Here is a 23976-nt window from a genome sequence, read left to right as displayed (position 1 = left end):
AATCTAAATTTTAGGTGAAAATTGTTTTGACAATGTTAATCATGGCGGACTCGCGCAGTGCCGGTGCCTGGTACGCTTTTTCTTTATTTTGGAAACTATCTGCAACATTGCCGGCCAATGGATCGTTAGCACTGCCAAGTCAAGCCAGTGCCGGTGGCTGGTGGTGGTGGTTGTATCCATGTCCGAAGGCCGTGGGCCCGCGCCAATTCCAGAGCTCGTTTCACCAGGGCGAGTTGCTGCTCCGGTGCCGAGCTGGTCAGAGCGGACTCCCACTTCTCAAGGGTGGGGGAGTGAAGCGGGGTTGGGTGATGCGGGCAGGAGAAGACTAGGTGGAAGGTGGTAAGAGGAAGGTTTTGCAGTTATGGGGGAGGAGGGATGGGGAGATGTGTGAGAGAATCGTGTGATTATAGAAAGTTTGTCTGAAGGCAGCGATAGACATAGGCTTCATGTAGGGTAAGGGATGGGTGGGGAGGAGAGTACCTTTTTCTGTTTTGTGTAGTGGGAAAGTATGGAGCTATAGGTAGGGTCGAGCGGTGTTAAGGTGGTGCTTGCAAAATCTGGACGTCCTGTCGTGTCTAGCCGTGCAGAGGGGAGTGCCCAGTTGTGGAGAGCGCGGGCTGCGGCATGAGCCGCTTCATTCCCAGCAAGGCCAGAGTGGCCAGGGGTCCAAACTATTGTTATCTCCATTTCTTCGGGGAGACAGTATTTTCCAACCAGCGGTACAGTTTAAGTCCCTTCACCATTTAGGTACTGTGCACTAGAATAGGGCTGTTCTTCCCCTCCCCTACACCCTACCCTGACGTACGCCGTGCAGCCAGTAGCGGCGGTGCTGTAGTCAACCACCCTTCCAGCCGCGGCGAGTGCGCGGAAAGTTCGCAACGCAGTCTCCCGCCAGCACAATGAACATGTAATCCGTCGGGGCATGAATCCTATAGCTTCGCGTGCATATAACCGTTGCGCAGCGGCAACCGGTTATATGCACGAGCTTGGTAATTACGATCCCTGCCCATTGACCTTGTCTGGCTCGCCACCTCAGAAGGCCTCCAGTTTGGTTCACGGAGGCACGTCCATAATACGTAATAGAGGAGACTTTGCGGATCAGTGGTGTGGTGCCAGCAGTAACTGGGCCGTTGAGAGCTTTATAGTACCGGGCCTTCTTTTGGAGCCCAGTGAGAACTGCGTGCCAGTACTGGAAGAGGGATCTGAAGGGGAAGTGAAAGCCCAGAATTTGGACCTCCAAAAGCCTGAGTTTTGGTTGTGGTGGCGCACATCGAATGTACTACAGTCAAACCTGGATGTAAGGAACCTCCATGTAACGAATTCTTGGATTTAACGAAGGTTTCAATTCCCTATTGTCATCCCCATGTGTTTTGGACCGCTATATTGCGGCGGTTAACCTTAATAATGTAATCAAGTCGATAAGCTTATCACTCATTGCGTTTGCACTTTGACTAAAAAATAGGCTGGAGAAATGCACTAATTTACCGTATACTAGCCGTATACTGTAAGGAGCCAGCAGATAAACGAAAACGTCTAGATTCGCCTAAAAACCAAATTCTTCATGGTGATGATAAACAACGGCTGGCGCCATCAGTGGCTAATGTAGCAGCCACAAAGTAACTACAATTCACATTTTCTTTTCACAAGCATCATAAGCTGCCGTGCGTTTCAATGTGCGAGTGCGGTGTCAGTTCTAGACAAGTTTTGAGGAGTTAGGCCTGCCTGCCTGTCGCGATGTGGTCGCGCGTCTCTGCTGCCATCTGTGGTATCGAGCCAGAAAATGAAAAGTTTTTTTTTTTTTAAGACAAGCTCACAATTTAAATGTCTCCACCAGCGAGAACGAAGAACGTCGCCACCCGGTACAGTACCCCAACTAGCCGAGTAAAGGACACCATGCCGAGATGATGTGTGGCCGCATCGCGATGACCCTCCTCTCGTGGGGCTAGGATAGTCGTCCACCGGATTATCAAATAAAGTCTTTTCACTCATGCACTCAACTAGCACCCTCTCAACAATTTTGAGGGGGGCCAAAAGCATCAAATTCGCAAAAAGGTGCCCTTTCAGCATAAGTTTGGCACAAGAAACAGGTTAAATTTAGGCACCAAAAAGTGTCAAAAGGCAAAAGTGCTAGTTACGCTACGCTTGTGCCTATGGGGGTAAGTGACCTTGCTTCTTTGGATTGCAGAGTATACGTAGTGACTAAGTTCGTGGGAAAGCCGCAGACGCAACTCAGTTTTTCACTGTGTTCACCATCACTTATATGTGTAGCATCTTGGTTTCGTTTCTGCTTCATTCATGGTGTTGAGCCTCACTCTGGCGGCCCGGCCGTACCGCCGACATAAGCCCCGTTTACATTGACCCGACGAGGGCGCGTTGAGTTGAAATAAACAGGTTTTTTGGACTCGACGCACTCGTAAGCGGACGCGGTGAGTCGAAAAGGCCCCGGGGCGAGTCCGTTCGACTTGCAGGCAGGGGGTGGGTTGACGCGCTCGTCGGGCTGAGTCGACGGGCCGTGGGGAGCTGAATACCGTAGTTGCGCGATTATAACGCGCCACCGATTGTACCGCGCGGGTAGGTTCGCGCAGGAAAATCCGAAAAAAATAATTGGACGTCGGCTTTACCGCGCAGGTGCAAAATGCATGACACTACTTACCTAGAAGGAGGAGATTTTATTTTGCGCGTGCAACTGTGGCAGCCAAAAATAAAGCGTGCTTCGTAAACTTGCTTATCCAGCTCCTGCAGGGAATAAAACTATAGCGGGGAACATTGAAGCTGTTTGCGATTTCAAGTGTCTTGAACTTCATAATTCTACGTGTGACGGGCTAATTGCAGTAGTAGAAAAATGTTTAACAGCTGACCAAGATGTGTCATTCAGGAATTAGTGCGCCGAAATTCACTAACGTGATATTGACGGATTTTTGTATTGGATTGAGCTATAGTTTGGGAGGACCTCGTGCCTATGGCAATGTTGCTGGTCGATTTAAAACCCGTTTCGGTTGTGAGCCTGATTGTAACGCGCACACAAATTTTAAGGCTAGCTTTCAGCAAAAGAAGGTGCGCGCTAAAGTCGTAAAAATACGTTAGCTCCTTCTCCGGCAATCCCCCGGCCCCCTCGCCTCGACTCTTTGAATGGAGAGAGAGAGAGAGAGAGAAAACTATGTATACGCGTGAGGGGTCGAGGTAGCTGGACCCGCCAGTCGACTTGACCCTCCCTCGTCGGGTCCATGTACCCGAGCCATAGTCGAGCGGGGAGCAAAGAGCTCTCGTCTGGAACGACGCTCAGGGCACACGCACACACTTTCTCATTTTGGATTTCTTTATCAGGCGTAACTCCAACAACCAAAAAATACAGCTGCCCCTCTCTTAATACTACCTACCACATGGTGTGGGCCTGTCAAAACACCCCATCGCTTACCCCCAATCCCAGACCTTCCCCAGAGCAGTGGAAGGGCCTGCTGACCAGCTCCCGTCACGCTGACCAGATCTGTCTGGTCACCCGTGCCAGGGCTGCAGCCAAGGCCCAAGGGTACCTGGACTGAGGCGAACCCACCCCACCGAGTGACGGCTCAACCACCACCGTTTGCTCTATTAAATGTTTCTTCTCTCTCTCTCTCTCTCTCTCTCTCTCTCTCTCTCTCTCTCTCTCTCTCTCTCTCTCTCTCTCTCTCTCTCTCTCTCTCTCTCTCTCTCTCTCTCTCTCTCTCTCTCTCTCTCCAAGAGTGTCTATATGTGAGCAAAAGTGTCTATATGTGAGCAAGAGTGTCTATATGTGAGCAAAGAGTGTCTATATGTGAGCAAACCACAAAAAGAAGCCCAGCATAAAATAGTGGTGGTAAACTCAAATAAAACAAAACAATTATCTTAGCCTTTGTCAATCGTTACTTTCAAGCATTAAAAAAAAGTTGTTCTTTTATTACCTTAGCGTTGTTAATAAGCTTTTATGTGGTAGCAAAAGGCAAAGAAAGAAAAACAAATGTACGTCAACAAAAAAAAAATTCGTAATTGCATTACACTGCAATTCAATAGTATTGCATATATTTTTGGCAGTGACACACTAATATTACAATATCAAGATTTATTTTTAGCCTGAGTTTATTGTCTTTTAATACGACGTCACCTAGTCACCATGACGTCAGGGACATGTTTTGTAGATGTTTGCATTACATTTTTCTCTGCGAAACTCGAGTTTGTTATTGTTTTTGACACTCACGTAGAAGAAGTTGTGTAAACAAAGCACTTTATATAGATTTACCACAGGTTTTACGGATGACCTACGGACGAGCGGCATGGAGAAGAGGCCGAATGCCATCGAAGAGCGAATTTTGGCCCGTACTGGCATACGTATGGGTAGAGTTCACTTGTGGTTCACTCTAGTACGGGCTTGTCTGTTCCGTGGTACGTCTGTTCCGAGTTTGTTCCGTTGGCCTGTTTCAAATATTCCGGCTTCGCGCGGTGCCGAGGCAAGCAAGATTGTATGAGCGTCGGCATTGTGTGGAGTCGCTCACGAGTGGTGCGGTGCTGCGCTGTGTTTTCGTTTCACATGAGGTGTTCAGCTCCAAGCCTGTGTCTCCGCGCTTGTATCTTCTGCAGTAATTCACAGTCTTCAAAGTCCGATGACTATTCGTGGCAGCAACGCGAAGTGCTGGTCAGCGCTTGCGCAGAGCGCAATCTTTTCATATCAAATACGTATGTACGTATCAGAACCAAATGTTGCCCCAAAATGTGCAGTAAGGTACGAAGCACCGTGTTGCCTTCAAAACGTGACCGATGTGTGTGGTGCGTCGTAGTTTTCCAGAGGTTTATTGTTTGTGTGAAGCTGCTGGCGCCGCAGTCATCAATGCTATCATCACAGTCATAGTTATACACGGTGTTGTGTCGGTATCACAACGCGAGGCAAATATTTTGATTCTGCTCCGTACTCGACTTGCAAGTGTCGAGATTCGTGTCGCTGCAGGAGTGTATATGTGAATAATCTAGAGCCCGATCAGTTAGCAATGGTGCATCGCAGAGACAGCGAGTTTTCGTTTGTGCGCTTCAACTTGCCGTGATCCCTGTCATTACAAGCGTGGCCAAAAAATGCGCCGGGTATCTGTCGTGAGTTACTGTGGCATTTTCCGTGTGTGTTGGGTTCGTGTGCTCCAAAATTTACGATGTCGCCAAACGTACGTGATCGTGCCCACTTATGACAGGCTAGGCGATGCGTCAGTGGCTTCAGCAATAACAGGTGCTACGTGCTGTGTGGAACTGTTATATCTACATTCTAAGCATACCATCTAGGTGACTCTGCGTAGTTGTTTCCATTTGCTCTAACCTCAGTTGCCTTGTTCATTATTTTTGCAGGGTATTTTTATTTACGTGTGCATGCAGCATATTAGCACTAAATCAACCTTACACACTTACCTGTACATGCGAACCCTCTTTGCAATCACGTGTGCATGTGCTACTGTTACCCTGCAGTATTTCGTCAACTACTGTGCATGCTAGCAAAGATTGTTTGCGTGTCGTTCTGAACCATTGCTAATAGCCTGAATTTCCTTTAGTATTACTAATATACCTCTTTCTTTCTCACCTGCTGGCTTTGTGTTTTTTTTAAAAGGAACTGATGATTTAACGCTGCGTCTAAAGATATGTTGGACAAACTTGCAAAAAACGTAATACAGTTAAACCTCGATATAACGAAGTCGTACTTGCGGGCGAAAATTTCGTTAAATCTAGAATTTCGTAAAATCGAGGTTTCGATTTTACAGTTAATTTAAACCAGTTATTCAGGTTTCAAAGCCTTGCCCAACGCTCAGAAATAACTGATATGTAGTTACCTCTCCACTTAAAGCGGAATTTGTACTAAAACTGGCTGCGAAAATTGCGTGAATTAAGAGCTTCAAAACTTAGGCAATGGAATTCGGATAGCCAACAGTAGTTCGTGTCGTCGTAAAACCGGTGCTTTTTCCGCAGCGCCTCATTAAATATGATAGCAGACTTGGTTTCCACTTTTTCTTTTTTTCATTTCGGTCACTACTAAACGCCGCTGTAGTCAACTGAACCCGCGTCCATGCCCCGTGAACTTCACCCTGGCGAGGTGCTGGTTCGAAGTTACACCTCTTTACACCAACAGCGGAAGGGTGCTATAAAGCTTTCGAAAGACTTTTTTCATGCACAAAGGCTCTGCAGTATGGGCGCGTGATGCAACCACGACACTCGAGATAAAGCCATGATTGAGAGTTGAGCGGAGTAAACACGGACCGCTCCACTTTGTGGAGCAGCGCTTACGTGCTCCCGCTAAAGCGGAAAGCTTACATTAAATATCTTCTGGCCAACTTTGATTAAGCAATTACTTTTATGCCCGCTGAGCCCTAAAGAAACCGATTTCTCTGCATCGCAGCTGTCTAATGAACACATTTTGACCAGCAATTTATTGCCACCAGTACTCGATGTTCAAGCCGTAGTGAAGAAGTCCGTAAGCAGTGCTTGGCGTTTCTTGACCAGGGTGGGCTTTACGTGACGCTTGTATGCTGACAGCGCTAACAAGGCTTGCTCTTAAACATTCGCGTGCGCCTGTGTGCCTCCGCAGAACGTCAATGGCATCCATCACTTGGTGGCCTTCAGTTTCACCGACACTTCCTCAGGCTCTAGTTCGGAACACTTTTAAATGCGAATGCATTTATTAGCCGGGGGTTGTCTTGCTCCGTTGGCCGGCACGCGCCTGCATTCCTCCAGCGCGAGCGCACGTGAGCGCGCGCCTCGTAGTTCTGCCTTCGTCGTCGTCGTCGTCGTAAATGCGAATGCATTTCTTAGTCGGGGGTTCACACAATGCAACGTGAGCATTGCGCCTCTCCCTGGCGGTGACGTCACTGCAGTTGCTTCCACGTCATCATCATCGGTTGGAGAAGAAGAAGACAAGTCTGCGAAGCGAAGAGCGCGTAATGCCGAACGCGTTACGCGCTCGGGAACATCAAGATGGAGTCTAGTCGTTTGAACGCGCTTCGGGTTCTTTGGAACGAGTTTGGAAGAGGAGGTGATGAGAACGGTGACGCCATCATCGCGGTCTGTGACGACAACCCTCGTCTGGTGCCGTACGATGTTGCTGCGGCTGTGCGTGCCATTGCCACTCGCCAAGCCGGTGGTGTGGACGTGTTCGTCAAGCGCTACTTGCCCTTCAGCGAAGAACTGCGACAACAACGACAGGCGTCACTCCTCGTCCTCGATCGCAGTGTCTGCCCGAGTGCTAGTGCTGTGGCTGATGACGCCGTCAACGAGTACTACTTTGCTCAAAGCGGCAAGGACGGCGAGTACTGCGGTGTTAGTCTCGTGTCTAACGTGTATGGGAACTTGATATCGCACGCCGTTGCCACGTCTCCCATTCGAGACACGTCTCCGTACAAGGACTTGTACACCCTTGCCTACACCAGAGACAGAGTCTTTGTGGTGACCGTGTACCTCGCGCCCAACCTCGCTCGAGACGCCGTTGCCGCGCAGCTGGACGCGGCTATGGAAAGTGTGCGCGTGCGCTCCAAACCCTCTGACCCCATAGTCTTGGTTGGCGACTTCAACGTTGACGTGCGCAAGAAGAGTGGCGAGTGGCTGGTCGAGTACTATCGCGGTCACACTTAGTGGGAACACGGGAGCGCGTGGCCCGAGCTACTACTAGAGCTTCCTAACGGCGCCGCGCGGAAACAGCACGCATGCGCGTTGTGAGGGTCCGGAGAGTACAGAGCTCATCACGCGCATCGCGTCAACGGGCCGCAGCGCGTCGTCTGCTACATGCGAGCTGCCGGCGCTAAACGAGCAGCATGCGTTGCCAGCGGCCGTGAACCGCAGTAATAAACAACTGCAGATGTCTAGTTTTTTTTTTTTCTTTTGCAGATAACAATTGTCCCCTCGAGCTCCGCAATAGGCAGAACCATAACTTTACGAACTTTGTTTGAAGATAAATACATTTTGTATGCTTTTCAAGGCAAAATGTATCAGCGATGGGCTGATCGCTGACGCGAGCGCGCAAATTATTAACAAATAAAAAGTAACAAAGGTGCTGTAAAGTAAATGGCCGAGAGAAACACTTTATTTAAAGCTTTTCTAATAAAAGACGGTGGTCTGGGCCAGTAAAAAAATAATAAGGAACCAGTTGAGACGCCCTTACTAGTGCGTCATGTCGCCGTTGACTTCCACGACAGCAGACATTCCTGACGGGAGCGATTCGTAGAGCGCTGTCACAAGTGAGGTGTCGCTTGCCAGCCGCTGCCATTCGGCGAGCACTGCGGCCCACAGCTCGTCCTCAGTGGCCGAAGGCATGGGGGTCCGGTACAGCGCCACTTTCACGCGATCCCAAAGATTCTCGATGATTCGAGGTCAGCTCTTTTTGGCACCCATGCCAGCTGCTTGTTGCCGGTCTGCTGAAGGTGTGCCTGCACCGAGGGGGTCGTATGGGCGGGCGCCAGGGCCAAACCCCGGGCAGTGTGGCCTCGAGGTGCGTCCCGGATTCGGCCTTCGTAGCGGTATGCTTGGACAATCCTATTCACCGTATGCAGGGGCCTACTCAGGAGTTCCCTGATTGGTCGCAGGCAGTAGCCCTTCTTCGACAATGCGCCGATCCGGCACCTGTCTTCTTCAGGAACTCTTGGCATGTTGAGATGCTACGGCCCTACCGTCACTGGCGCGATTGTGGGCGCATTTTATAGCGTCTTTTAACCCAAAGAATTCCCCAAAAACACCTCAAACTCGCTCTCCGCAAGCGGACGAAAAGCGCCGGCCGGTACGCGCCCTCAGTCCGACAATTGACCACCTCCTCATTACGACTGACAGAAGAGGAGCACTGGGAGGCCCTCCTCCAACACATTGAGGCAGTTCTTGGGGGCGACTGGTAACAGCAGCTCCTTCCCCCAGCAACGCAGAAGCCTTTATAGAAGGGCAAATAAAGATGTTTCTCCCTCTCTCTCTCTCTCTCTCTCCGGAAAGCGGTGGCAGTTTGTTGATGAAGTAAAAACATCCACAAAAGATATATATGCGCAGATCCCTACATCCCTGTCGTAAAACGTATTTCAACATGGCCGGCGTTGCGGGCATATTTACGCCCACAAAGACAAAATTTCTCTTAAAGATGACACCACCACAGACGATGCGGGCAGTGGCCGCGCATAGCCAATGTGGTCACGCATCAAAGATTCATCAGCTCGCGGTGACAATTCTTGCTTGTGAACGCCAACGCGGCAGAATAGCGGTGCGCATCTGAGGAACGAACCGCGATGTGATTTTTATTTCCAGCAACAAATTGCTGCGTATCTGCAAATGCGGTTCACGGCGGCTGGCAACGTCTGCTGCTCGTTTAGCGCCGGCAGCTCGCATTGAGCAGACGACGCGCTGCCGCCCAGTGACGCGATGCGCGAGATGAGCTCTGTACTCTCCGGGCCCTCACAATGCACATGCGTGCTGTTTCCGCGCGGCGCCGTTAGGAAGCTCTAGTAGTACCTCGCGCCACGCGCTCCCGTGTTCTCACTAAGTGTGACCGCGATAGTACATGCAGACCAGGCACTCTATGCATTGTCTCTCTGCCGGCTTCGACACGTGCCCCACTACCATTCACGGGAGTTGCATTGATCTGGTCTTTACGCGAAACTGTGACGCGCGTATGCTTCTCAAAGATCATTTGACCGTGCACTTTAGCGATCTCAAGGCAGTGATTGTGGCCGTCAGGTACAGCGATAACACAAACAGGTGCTGATGAATAAATGATTACGTTCACACTCTCGTCATTAATTACGCCATTACTCGCAACACACTCATCGGTGCACCCAATGCATTCGCATTTCTGCACGATTCCCTTCGGGGAGGAGCGGGGTACTATCTTTTCTTTCCCTTGGAGTGCTCATTCTGCTTATAAGACTCATCTAATGATGGACGAACAAAATATTAATGTGGTTATCAGCGAGCACAACCTAGAGCAGCAGCACCGTGAGCAAGGACCCGTCGAACAAAACCAGGCTTCGGCAGCCTAAGCATAAAGGGCGCTGGCGTAGGCAACGATGGAGACGTCAAAATTTTGGCCGCACTATTAAACCGTCCATAACCGCTAGCGGTTTTTGAGCAGCTTTTATCGCTTTTAATTGTTGTCAACTGCATAATTCACCGCTTTTCTTCCATTTTAGCATTTTAAGAGTTAGTGTGAGTGCTGAATGTTTTCAATGTAGGCTCTGAGAGGCAAAATAAAACGTCCCTCGACCGGAATTTCGTTCTTCCTTTCTCGCCATGACTTCGTTAAATCGAAAGCGCCGCACGAAATTACTTTGTAAAATCGAGATAAAATATTTAGCAAAATTTTGATAGAAAACTTGAAAAAATTCGTTATATCGCGAATTTTGTTAAATCGAGGTTCGTTATATCGAGGTTCAACTGTACTCGGGATATACCTGCTAAATTTCTCAATGGCACAAAGCACGTACTCGGATCGCACAGGCTAAAAGTATGTCTGACGTGCTCCACACTCTTCGTCTGCTCTTCAACGCAGTCATGCTTGATTTTTACCCACCGGCAAAACCACTTCTGCTCACTGACGAGCCAGGGTCACTGTCACGCCCACTTCACAACACATGGTGAAAGCGATTTTTCCCCAACAAATCAAAACACTTCCACTCACTGACTAGCCATGAAGAGTCACTGTTAATAATTAATCGTTACTAATAATTTCAAAAATCCAGATGTAGCTCTAGTGATGGTGAAGGCTGTAGTGGAAGTCCGGGGTGGGTGACTTTGACGGCGCTTATGGGTTTCAGTGCACTTGGACTAAGAACGGCTCTCACGGGGTAGATACCCTAGCATCCTTCTGCTCGCAAATCCATAAAATATTTCTCTGTCTATTTGTTTAGTGCAATGCATAGTTGACGGCATTGGAAAGCACCATCTGAGAAACATGAGAAACCATTGCTTTTGCCTCTGTGGAATGAACCAAGGCGGACCCGCTAGGTATCTGCATCTAAGCATACACTGGGTGCTACTGCGCAGCCGACTGGTACCCGTTGGCAAACCTGCTTCCCACACAACAACGCAAACACATGCCTGTTGCATGCAGCCTGCGTGCATTTTGTTTGTCTGCGTGGAATAGAATGGCTGTGCCAGCAGGAAGCAGCAGGAAACAGTCGACAGAAAAAATTTCCATCGGCAGACTCACATACTTTAAAGGGGCCCTAAATAGGCTGCCAAATGTTACGATTTTGTGTGCGCAGTCACTGGAGTACTATCCAAGGAACGTCATGCCGCAAGAATTGTTTAAATGCGTTAAGTATTAGCCGAGTTATCGCTCATTAAAAAGGGCCACCCATAAGGCCTGGGGCTCTCCTCCTCTAGTAGCTCCTCCGAAGCACTGTGGAAGCCGCGACGTCATCGACCCGGCGCAAGACCACCGAGAGAAACAGGGCAATCCATCACCCTCCTTGATGTACGTGCAGTCATTGGCTGCGCCAAGCCCTGCGCGCGCTTTTTTTTTTTTTTAGCACTCGACGCGCATGCTCCGCCCACCAGATTCCGGTTGCACGGTGAGCGTTGTCGCTGTGGTTCGCGTTCGCGGCGCCGCACTGGGCAGTGTCTCGTGCGTCATAGAGGCGCGTCAGAGCAGGAAAGAACTGCGTCAGAGCGCGCAAGTGTGGCGGCAAGGTATGGTTGGTGAGCCAGGAGAGAAAGTGAAATCTTTTTTTCGTGTTTGTGCGGCGCCTGCTTTACGCAGAGGTGTAATATTTGGTACACGTTGTCGTGAAGGGGTACTCTAGCGATTGCGCGATTGAAATGGCGACCTTTGGAAGCCTATTTAGGGCCCCTTTAAATGGCAACTGGCAGGCTCCATGATTCGACACAGTGGTAATTCCAGTGTGCCACTGATGCAACAAGTCAGGAGATTCGAATATAGGTTAACAAGGGCAGTGTGACAGCTTTCACCGTGCTGAAAAATGCCGCAACAGGGGCTGTACTGTACACAGATTTTTTTGTTGCCACTCCCATCCCACTGAGTTGTGCCAGCTTCCAAGTTTACCCTGTATCATTTCTTCGCTGTGAAGGTCATATAATATGTTTGGGGACAATCCGCTGTAAGCGAGGGACAAAAAGAAAGAGAGCCCACCTTTTCCCAGTTGCCTTCCACTTGTGAACTCGCATAAAATTCCGTCGGATTGACGACGCCATGATGACAATAGGGAAGATGTTTTCTTCCGGCTGGATAGAAGCAGGGATGTCGACAGGACGCTTCAGGCTTGCATTGGCGCCCAGGAATAACTGCAGATGGAAATGCTGTAACGCTTACAACTTCTTTCTGACTATTACACAAAGACGAAACTCGGCGTAATGATACAGTCGCTGCAAAGGTCATATAATATGTTTGGGGACAATCCGCTGTAAGCGAGGGACAAAAAGAGAAAGAGAGCCCACCTTTTCCCAGTCGTCTTCCACTTGTGAACTCGCATAAAATTCCGTCGGATTGACGACACCATGATGACAATAGGGAAGACGTTTTCTTCCAGCTGGATAGAAGAAGGGATGTCGACAGGACGCTTCAGGCTTGCATTGGCGCCCAGGAATAACTGCAGATGGAAATACTGTAACGCTTACAACTTCTTTCTGACTATTACACAAAGACGAAACTCGGCGTAATGATACAGTCGCTGCAAAGGTCATATAATATGTTTGGGGACAATCCGCTGTAAGCGAGGGACAAAAAGAGAAAGAGAGCCCACCTTTTCCCAGTCGTCTTCCACTTGTGAACTCGCATAAAATTCCGTCGGATTGACGACACCATGATGACAATAGGGAAGACGTTTTCTTCCAGCTGGATAGAAGCAGGGATGTCGACAGGACGCTTCAGGCTTGCATTGGCGCCCAGGAATAACTGCAGATGGGAATACTGTAACGCTTACAACTTCTTTCTGAACTATTACACAAAGACGAAACTCGGCGTAATGATACAGTCGCTGCAAAGGTCATATAATATGTTTGGGGACAATCCGCTGTAAGCGAGGGACAAAAAGAGAAAGAGAGCCCACCTTTTCCCAGTCGTCTTCCACTTGTGAACTCGCATAAAATTCCGTCGGATTGACGACACCATGATGACAATAGGGAAGACGTTTTCTTCCAGCTGAATAGAAGAAGGGATGTCGACAGGACGCTTCAGGCTTGCATTGGCGCCCAGGAATAACTGCAGATGGAAATACTGTAACGCTTACAACTTCTTTCTGACTATTACACAAAGACGAAACTCGGCGTAATGATACAGTCGCTGCAAAGGTCATATAATATGTTTGGGGACAATCCGCTGTAAGCGAGGGACAAAAAGAGAAAGAGAGCCCACCTTTTCCCAGTCGTCTTCCACTTGTGAACTCGCATAAAATTCCGTCGGATTGACGACACCATGATGACAATAGGGAAGACGTTTTCTTCCAGCTGGATAGAAGCAGGGATGTCGACAGGACGCTTCAGGCTTGCATTGGCGCCCAGGAATAACTGCAGATGGGAATACTGTAACGCTTACAACTTCTTTCTGAACTATTACACGTCGACGAAACTCGGCGTAATGATACAGTCGCTGCAAAGGTCATATAATATGTTTGGGGACAATCCGCTGTAAGCGAGGGACAAAAAGAGAAAGAGAGCCCACCTTTTCCCAGTCGTCTTCCACTTGTGAACTCGCATAAAATTCCGTCGGATTGACGACACCATGATGACAATAGGGAAGACGTTTTCTTCCAGCTGGATAGAAGCAGGGATGTCGACAGGACGCTTCAGGCTTTCATTGGCGCCCAGGAATAACTGCAGATGGGAATACTGTAACGCTTACAACTTCTTTCTGAACTATTACACGTAGACGAAACTCGGCGTAATGATACAGTCGCTGCAAAGGTCATATAATATGTTTGGGGACAATCCGCTGTAAGCGAGGGACAAAAAGAGAAAGAGAGCCCACCTTTTCCCAGTCGTCTTCCACTTGTGAACTCGCATAAAATTCCGTCGGATTGACGACACCATGATGACAATAGGGAAGACGTTTTCTTCCAGCTGGTTAGAAGCAGGGATGTCGACAGGACGCTTCAGGCTTGCATTGGCGCCCAGGAATAACTGCAGATGGGAATACTGTAACGCTTACAACTTCTTTCTGACTATTACACGTAGACGAAACTCGGCGTAATGATACAGTCGCTGCAAAGGTCATATAATATGTTGACTGATGTTTGCTGGTGTTTGACAGATGCAAGCACCAGTAAAGTGTGTCTGTCGTCTTTAGCGCTAAAATCATGTTCTCAAGGGGAAACTGAGTTTAATGTGGTTGCGGACCTGAAAGCTGGCAGTGCTCATGGGGGTCGTAGCAGAAAAGTTGCAGCATGCTGTTGTGCTGTTTTTGCTATGTTGATGTTATAAAGCGCATGTTGTGGTATTTATATGGGTCATAGGTTTCAAACAAGGCACTAGTTGGAATTCGTTGCTGTCTCTTCCCTTTGTTAAACTTGGTAGTCGTGCCCTTTGTTTGCAAGAATTATTCGAAACTAGCTAATTACAATTATAGAACTAATTTTCTGGGAAGGAAATGCTGCCTTGTGCCTGCTAAAGGATATACCCTCTTTTGGCTACAGCCATCGTAAGACAAGATAGCAACGCAGTACTATACAGAGCCCGTGCACAAGCTGCTGCCTTGCTTCGTCTGACCCACAAAATTGACAGGAACAGCTCCCCAGGACTGATCCCGAGCAAAGGTTCTGGCTCGCTCATGCCCCTCAACTTCACAGAAGTCAATGAAACCTTGCTACACAGGCTGCGGCTTGAAGTAGCATTGACCTGAAAGTATCTGCACACAATCGGACGCGTGGACAGCCCAGGCTGCCTTCTGTGTAAGGCTGTACAGAGACAATTGATCATTTGCATAGTGTTTGACCAAGGTATACTAGTGGGTGAAAAGACCTTGAAGCAGCCTTACTATGCTTGAATGCTTACCCTCTGTCTGAACGAAATATTTTGGGCACGTGGGCTGACACAAAGAAGCAAGATCGAGCTGTCAAATCGCTGCTTGTCCTTTCTGGACTCTTGGGTCTAGGTGGTGAAATTTCACAAACTGCGGAACTTTTTTTTTATGGTCGGTAAATATGTTATGCGAATTATACAGTGATTAGTCTGTTTCTGCGCCCCATTGCATGTTATACATGCTTTAAGTGTACAAAGTTCATTGGTTGATTTCACGTCATTTCTCATACCCTCAGTATTCAGTACCTTCCTTGCCCCCCCGCGGGATTTAAGTAGCAGGCCCAAGTTCAGTTTCTCAGGCTGGCCTCTTCTCCATTCAAAAATCTTTTACTCTCTCTACCTCTCTCTTGCCAGCGCCAGTTGCTTGTAACGGTTTACTAGGATTCGCAACTGTCAACATACGATAAAAATTACTTATGACTACTTTCATTGCTGAAGTTCACTGCACTCAGTGTACTAGGGTGTTTGGCGCACAATAGTAATTATGACTGAAGACAGCCTACAGACAACCTACAGTTCTTAAAGCCCACATCGAAATCTTGCCACGCACTCGTTCTTGCCTTCACTTCGATATAAGGCTGTCACAAATGGGTGGATCAGCCGAACATGCTGGAAGGGATGTTTTTCTACACTGTGAATTAATGTTTGAACAACGTGCATACATTAAAGCATTTGGTGTGGTTCTTCCTTTTTATCTCTTGACACCCAGTGCAACCAATGGGCTGGTCAAAGCTGTGGCTTGTCATATGTGTTTCCAGTACATAATGATGCATTCTGCTTGTTGCCAAAGCCAACTGCACCTAATGCAGTGCTGGCAATGGTCTTTTGTGGGCTATAAAAGCAAAATGTACAGGTTGTCGATCATATAAAGTAAGTCAATTTTAAATGTTTCTTCCCAATGCCTGATGTGTTTTCTTGGAGGTTGTGCGTTTGCTTAGTCCTTTTGGGAACAGAAGGACATGTATGTCCTATGTGTTGGCCATGAGACTAATCAGCATTTGAAGGTTCATGGGACAGGTACAACTTGTACAGCTGGTGAGCGAACGTATATAACTATTACATTTTCGATTTTCTTGCAACATGTCACTAGCATACAACAATTAGGATTTATAATTTAGCTGCAGTTTTTTTACGACAATACTGCTATTGTGCCCATTATAAAATGAATAATTATTCAAGAACAGTTATACAATGTCAAAGATGTTTCATTTAAATGTTGATAGAGTCAAGACCCAAAAGATAAGTTTGTATACTATGGTGTTCTGAAGCAGCACCATGAATATGAGGCATGCCATGGTGCAATGAATAAACTTATACCACCTGGAAGTGTTCAATCAATTAACAGTAAGATCACTTACTCACGGACAGCTGTGTTTTCCTCCTCCTTCACAAAAAAATTCCCCCGCATTTCCCCGAGGGGGAGAATGTGAAAGTGCGAATGCACGAGTTGATTGCGCGGTCCGGTAATGTAAATGAGTAGTCGAGAGAGATCACACACACACACACACAAGTATACAGAAAGAAAGATACATTTATTGTTGGATTGTATTTCACTAGTTGTTGGGGGTACCGTTGCCTGCGAACGATCCGCCATCATCGGTATCGAGGCTGACGAACGAGCGACCCGCTCTCGACCATGGAGGAAGAAAAATGCTCTCGACGGTGGCACGAGCTCGACTGATCCTCCAGCGCCACGCGGCCGCTACGCGAGCGCCCCCACGCGTCGGAAAACCGAAGCGCACGCGAAGCGAGCGAGCGCTCTCCCGCCCGAAGTGGAGAGGAGCTAGGCGCCCACGCTCGCAGTGAAACTGCGAGGAGAGAGGAGGAGGAGAGTAGCTCACGCCGCTACGGCGAGGAGAGAGGAGGGGAGAGTGGAGAGGAGGAGCGCACCGCCGCCGAGGCCGCCGCGCCTGCCCGCGCGCCGGCCCGCCCGATGAGAGGAGGCGCCCGATAACACCTGCCGCGCCGGAGCGGCGGACGAAGTAGGCTCGACTAAGAAGTGCATTCGCACTTAAAACTGGTATGTCCAGGAAACCTGCCTCGTGTTCAGTAGTGACACCTCAGCCCATGGGCTGCTACTTTGGATTGGTGTTTGTGTTGACATTAAATACATTCTTTTTCGGTCTGCTCCGCTTTATCTTCACCAACCGTTTCTCCACTTCGCCGATCGCTGTCGATGCTTATACCGGCACATGTCAGGGAAATCCGTCTGGTCTGGGTCCCAGGGCACAGAGGTGTTGAGCTTAACGAAACCGCTGATTACCTGCCCTAGTAGCACAAATTGTTGCCGCAACATTTCTGCCTTGTTGTCAATGTTGCATAACGTTAGGCAACGTTACACAACGTGGTGACAATGTTGCGGAATGTGGGCCAACGTTGGACACATTCAGCAACATTGACTCAACGTTTACAAACAATGTATAGGCAACGTTGCCTGTATGCACGTTTTTTCACGTTGCAGCAATGTTGCCAAATGTGGGCCAACATTGGACACATTCAACAACATTCACGCAACGTTTACAAACAACATATGGGCAACGTCGCCCGTATGCACGTTTTTTCACGTTGCAGCAATGTTGCCAAATGTGGGCCAACGTTGGACACATTCAACAACATTCACGCAACGTTTACAAACAACGCGTAGGCAATGTTGCCCATATGCACGTTTTCTTGCGATGCACCAATGTTGCCAAATGTGGGCCAACGTTCGACACGTTCAACAACATTCATGCAACGATAGCGCATAGGCAATGTTGCCCACATGTTTTCTTGCATTGCATGCAGTAATGTTGCCCAATGTGGGCCAACGTTGGGTACATTCATGCAATGTTTAAAAACAATGCATGGGCAACGTTGCCCTTTGCATGCTTTTTTCGCGTTGCAGCAATGTTGCCAAATGTTGGCAAATGTCATATGTTAAACGATCGTATGGGGAGTTACATAAGCTGCCTAAAAATTCAAATGATCCCATACAGCAAACTTAAATGTTGGCGATGTAGTACTTGTAACGTCAGGATACGTTAATTTCGGGAGTGTGGTTTTTACATATTTAGCAATGTTCACGAAAAAAACCACAACTAACATTTGCCTGTGTACATGTTTATCTAGGTTGCCGCAATTGGAATGTTGATGTATAGCAGCTTTCGTTTATCGCAGTGTCTAGAGTTACGTCCGACGGAACGCAAAATCGAAAACTAGAGTTACGTCCGACGGAACTTTAAGCCAGTTTCTAAAGTTACGTCCGATGAAACTCAGAATTGAAAACTAGGCTTACGTCCGACGTAACTTTAAGCCAGTTTCTAGAGTTACGTCCGACGTAACCCAGAATTGAAAACTAGGGTTACGTCCGACGGAACTTTAGGCCCGTTTCTAGAGTTACGTCTGACGGAACCCAAAATTGAAAACTAGAGTTATGTCCGACGGAACTTTAAGCTGGTGTCTAGAGTTACGTCTGACGGAACCCCAAATTGAAAACTAAAGTTACGTCGGATGGAACTTCAGGCCAATGTTTTGAGTTACGCCCGGCATAACGTAAAGCACAAAAAATTTACAGCTTTTGAAGACTCTTGAAACCAATTTACATGGTTCAAGAGTAATTATTAGGGTTGGGTGTCAGTTAATATTTCAACACGATTAATTGGCATCGATTAATTCGATTATGCATGGATTATTCGGTTGTGTGGTTTTTTTAGAAAAAAAATGACCAAAAATAATTATGTAGTAGTACATATCAGATCAATATCCTCATACACTAGTTCAGACACATTCCGGATGAGGTAATTAGTACGTCATCATCACGGCGCATGAGGCGGACGCGACGCTTATCAGCTCGTATGTCACTCACGTTTTTTTTTAGAAACATGAACATCAGCGCCCGCCTTGAGTGCCGATAGCGCCAATTAATCGCGCTTTCATACTACAGAAATAGTTTATACAACGGCAAAACGGTATGTATAATTGCCCAGTGGTTGTTTTTTGTACCGTGTATATTTGTAGATTTTATTTGAAATTTTGCCCTGTGGCACGAAGATACACGAGTTGAGATAAGAGTTGTCGATGAAATATTTTTGAGTAGCTATTTTCCCGTCTGTTTTCGGTTTTAATCACTGCCATCTTTTCGCATATACTATCGTCGTTTTCTGTCTTGACGTAAGGCGGGTTATTTGAACACGAATATGATACTCGACATGCTTACGTATAATTTCAACCCCGCCGTGACGAATGCGCGGACATGGCGAAGGCCGGCCCCCGGAACTATTCCCCCTACCGCGACAAATGCACAAGTGCCCAGACGGGTAGCGGTCAACGCGGTAAGTACGTACACGGCGGAACAGACGGACTGCTAAAACTCTTTAATATTTCATCGACAACTCTTAGACTGTACCTCTAAACTCGCGTATTTTCATGCCACAGGCCAAAATTTCAAATAAGAACTACAAATATACACGGTACAAAAAACCCATTGTATAAACTATTTCTGTATTAAGAAAAGCACGATTAATCGGCGCCATCGGCACTCACAGTGGGTGCTGATGTTCCTGATTCTAGAAAAGTGTGAGTGAAGAACGAGCTGACAAGCGTGTCGCCCGCATAATGAGTCGTGATGATGACGTACTTACCTCATTTGGAATGTGTCTGAACAAGCATGTGAGCATATTAATCAATAATTATTTTTGGTCTTTTTTCTGCCAAACCAACACAACATCTATGCATAATCGCATTAATCCTTCTGTATTGTCACTCATGTATACAGAATCAACGAACAAATAAACTCTTTTTCTGATTCTGATTTTTTTCTGAATCGATGCCGATTAATCTGGGTAAAATATTAATCGACGCGTCCAGCCTAATTAATTACATGTGTTAAAATACTCTTGACCCATGCAAATTCGTTCTCGGCACAAACTGCAGACCCTACAAACTGGCACTGCGCCCAGGGCAAGACATTCTATTTTTGTTAATTCCTGCCTTCTCCTTTCCTTGCATGTCTTGGATATGGAAAGAAGTCTACAAGGACTAGTACAGAAAATTTTTGAATTATTTAATTGAAAAATCCATCAACCCAGCTGGGATTCGAACCCACAGCGCTGCATCGTACATCGTACGTCGTGTATCATACAAGTGACAGATTACACCTATGGAGCGTCATGGTATTTGGTGCCGTTAGCTGTAATTTTTCTTTAATGCTTTACGTTCGCCGGATGTAACTCAAAACATTGGCCTAAAGTTCCGTCGGACGTAACTCTAGAAACTGGCTTAAAGTTACGTCGGACGTAGCTCTAGTTTTCAATTTTGGGTTCCGTCGGACGTAACTCTAGAAACTGGCTTATAGTTCCGTCGGTCGTAACTTTAGTTTGCAATTTTGGGTTACGTCAGACGTAACTCTAGAAACTGGCTTACAGTTCCGTCAGACGTAACTTTAGTTTTTAATTTTGGGTTACGTCGGACGTAACTCTAGAAACTGGCTTAAAGTTACGTCGGACGTAACCCTAGTTTTCAATTCTGGGTTCCGTCGGACGTAACTCTAGAAACTGGCTTAAAGTTCCGTCGGACGTAACTCTAGTTTTCAATTTTGGGTTCCGTTGGACGTAACTCGACACTGCGTTCATTTATTTATTATGTGAAACGCGTACCACACTAACCTATGTTTTGGAGGGATTACGTCACCTATAAAAGTTCAAATGGTTATGCACAACGGACGCCTTAGCCACAGTTCACTGTACCATCGCCTCCTGTACTTTCGCACGCACGACGCACGCACATAAATAAAATCCCCATCGTCAGCCTGTCCAAGTGGACAGGCAGCAGCTGCTGCAGACGAGGGTCTCTCCCAATACGGGGGGTTTTCGCCGAATGCTATATGAAAGGGGCCAATCTTGTTCTCGTGAACGGATGCCATCTTCTAGGCATCGCCTATCTGGTGTAGCCTCTCTGATATCCGCTGATGATATACCACAGGACAAGGCAGCAGCCCAGGCTGCGGAATATAACGGAACAAAGGGCGGTACCTGTACTAGATTTGAATTTATTCAGAGGCAGACAGCAGGGCACCCTACATCGATGTGTGATCATGTAGAGACAGAGCACTCGAAAAACTGGTCATCGGATGGGCCCTCAACGTCGCGGTGGCCCTATGGGCTACCCCCCCCCCCCTCTAAAACCACAGTTCCAAATAAAGTGGACTCTCTCTCTCTCTCTCTCTCTCTCTCTCTCTCGAAAAACTGCAGAAATGCATGTGGAGGAGTGTCACGCTGAGCGTGTAGATTCCCCCATAATATCTAAAAGAAACCGCGAACGTTTGAACGTTTCTCAAACGACATCGCGTGGTGCCGGTTCGATGGATGGCGCAGCCAAACTCGGCGGCAGATCCTTTTGTTTTAGTCCCTCATTTATTGGATGATCGCACAATATTACTTTAGAGTGGAGAAAGCCTGGAATAAAATAATACCGCCATTCTGCATGCGCTTCGCGCATCGTGCGTTTCGTTAAAGCCAGATGCTGCGCCGTTCTAAGACGGTCATTTTTTCAAGATGGCCGCCGGCTGTCCCATAATAGAAAATCGTTTTTACTTCATTTTTTTAGTAAGAGTGTAAATCGCGTCGCCGTTCTTGGTGTTAATCAAAATATACCACAAATACGGGACCTTCGATTGAAGGTTGAGCGCGAACAAAAGATTGTTTTTTTGTTTCAGGAAAAACTTGCAAAAACGCTCATTTATTGCTGTATCATTCTGTATAACTAAAAAAATAAACAAACACCCTTCGTTTATGTTGACGAACAGAATTTTAACAGGTCAGGCAGGCCGATTCCCGCCAATACTCTTTCTATAGCCTCGTTATCGGTGTCGTGCATTAGCTCGCGTCATCCGCAATGATAGTGTTGGCAGTGTTGGCGTGGCATTTCTTTGTGTCGGGCGCATATGGGCCCGCGGAAATTTCGTCCACGTGGAAGAAATCGAACCTCTGTTGGTCACGCAGGCGTAATTATTACAATCATTGTATAAATTACATCCTATAAATATAAATGTTCGTATTCTACCTGTTTCCTCTTATTTTTACGGAATAGCAATTGTTCAGTTTAAGCCAATCCTTGCAGAGCGTTATTTGTTTTCAGCAATAAAAAATGATGGGAAGTTTGAATTCCCCTTCCCGCCCTACTTGTTACTTACCCCTGCTCCATTTATATGTCCCGTTTGCCCTTCAGCCTTAGTAATGTCGCTCAAAAACAGTCAAAAGCAATCATGAATTTTCTACTCGATCGTGCTAGTCGCACTTTTCTTATGGAGTTGCTGAACAAACGTGTACTTTTTTACGGTGAGCTGTACACAATGATTTGAATATATGACTCAATAACGATCGAGGCACCTTATTTCTATACTATTCCGGTTTTTTTTTCATTCACTTTTCCTAAATTTGGTAACGCGTACGATCGACGTATACACGCAAAAATTTCTTGGCAGCGTGCATCTGATGAATTTCCTGAGGACAGACTGGACTTAAATAACTGTAAGCGGTCGCTTTTGTTGGCTATCGACGCGTTTCCGTGCAATCCAGTCCCCGTGAAATTTATGAACCTGTGCGATGAAGCGTCGCTATGCCACACTAGATGAAAGCCAATCAAGTTATATAGGCGCGACAGTCACGCTTTGAAAAATCGCTACCTCCGGTGTAAATCAGATCCGTGTAAGTGTCATCCGCTAGATCCGTGTAAATGTCACCCGAATAATAGCGTGTTTTAAGCACAATTTCACTGATGTACGAAACCAACTTCGCCTTTCTGCGAATGCGCTCTTAAAAATCTGTCAACGGAATACCAGCCCGTGCAGGCCGTGTCGCTCATACAATTGGTATACCGATTGTCCCATCTTATGGTGTGATTTAGTTATTTTAGGCACGACCGGCTATTTTTAGGAACCCACCACGGTGGAGCTCGTGCTTAATTCTGAGCCCAAAGACGCGGGTTCGATTCCAGACCGCGGCAGCCGCTTTTTTTGTGTGTGTGGAGGCGAGAGGCGAAAATGCCTGTGTGTTTGAAATTTCAGCGCACGTTAAATAGATCCCCCGGTGATCAAAATTAATCCGGAGCCCTAGCTCTACTACGGCGCGCCTCATCGCCTGTGTAGCGTCGGCGTGTGAAACCTCATAATCAATCAAATCAGATATTTTAGTGCGATTTTACACATCATTAAACTTAGGGAGCAAAACACAGCTGCTGCGCACCGATAAAGCCGCGCGCAGCTTTCAGCCTCGACTGTGCGTTGTCACGTATGGCCAGCTATATCGGGCTGTTTTCGTGAGTCTTTTACAAATGCCGGTCGGGTGCGTTTTTGTGTATGCCGCATATATCCAGGAAACTGACCGAATACAGCGCCTGCTAATTAACCCAACGCGCGCATGAAATGGACGGCGCATGCAATGTTCCGACGTCAGTGCATGCGTGAGGCACGAATCAGAACTTGGCTTTCATTGCTGTCTGTTATTGCGCACTCATTATTTGCCGAATAAATAAATAAACTGGAATTACAACAAGAAAATAACTGTCTATGCCATCGTCAAATAGTATCGAGTTTACTGTACTCCGACTTGGCTTCCTCTACGTTCCAATATAGCCGCTCACTTCACCATATACATACCGAAATTTAACGCGGCCTCTTTACAATGGAGATGTGTTCTTTTGGGGAACGTGCACCACACGGAAAGGCAAACTGATCGGGTATACGCCGTGCTTTTCATTCTATGTGTTAGCCGTATCTTTAAGAGCTTCACGCAGATACACCTAGCACGGCAGCTGGATGAGAGCGCCTTTCATACAGCGGCCGTGCACCTAGCTTTTTTCATAACTGCCTGAAAACAGCACCCAGAAATAACTTCCCAACTTTCCTTTCCTATTGTTGAAACATTGCGCGCTTTTCGTAGGCAGTAGATTACGGATGTATTATAAAAAGGTAATCGTGAATCGACAAGGGAAACTTCCAGTTTCATTTTGCTAAGTTTTCAC

General features: G+C 47.2%; 1 long non-coding RNA gene across 1 annotated transcript; it reads right to left on the bottom strand.

The window, feature by feature from the left end:
- Positions 1-12096: 12096 nt before the first annotated feature.
- Positions 12097-13547, bottom strand: LOC144166346 (uncharacterized). The gene is made up of 4 exons (XR_013321653.1): positions 13319-13547; positions 12708-13105; positions 12403-12494; positions 12097-12189 (listed from the first exon to the last, which is right to left on the bottom strand). It is a non-coding gene; the product is annotated as an uncharacterized LOC144166346 (long non-coding RNA).
- Positions 13548-23976: the final 10429 nt, after the last annotated feature.

The sequence above is a fragment of the Haemaphysalis longicornis genome, unplaced genomic scaffold (assembly GCF_048455015.1).
Source record: "Haemaphysalis longicornis isolate Haplotype H1 unplaced genomic scaffold, Haemaphysalis longicornis Haplotype H1 scaffold_1, whole genome shotgun sequence".
Taxonomy (NCBI): Eukaryota; Metazoa; Arthropoda; class Arachnida; order Ixodida; family Ixodidae; genus Haemaphysalis; species Haemaphysalis longicornis.
Note: the sequence above shows the minus strand (reverse complement) of the source record. Positions and strands in the feature narration are given on the sequence as shown.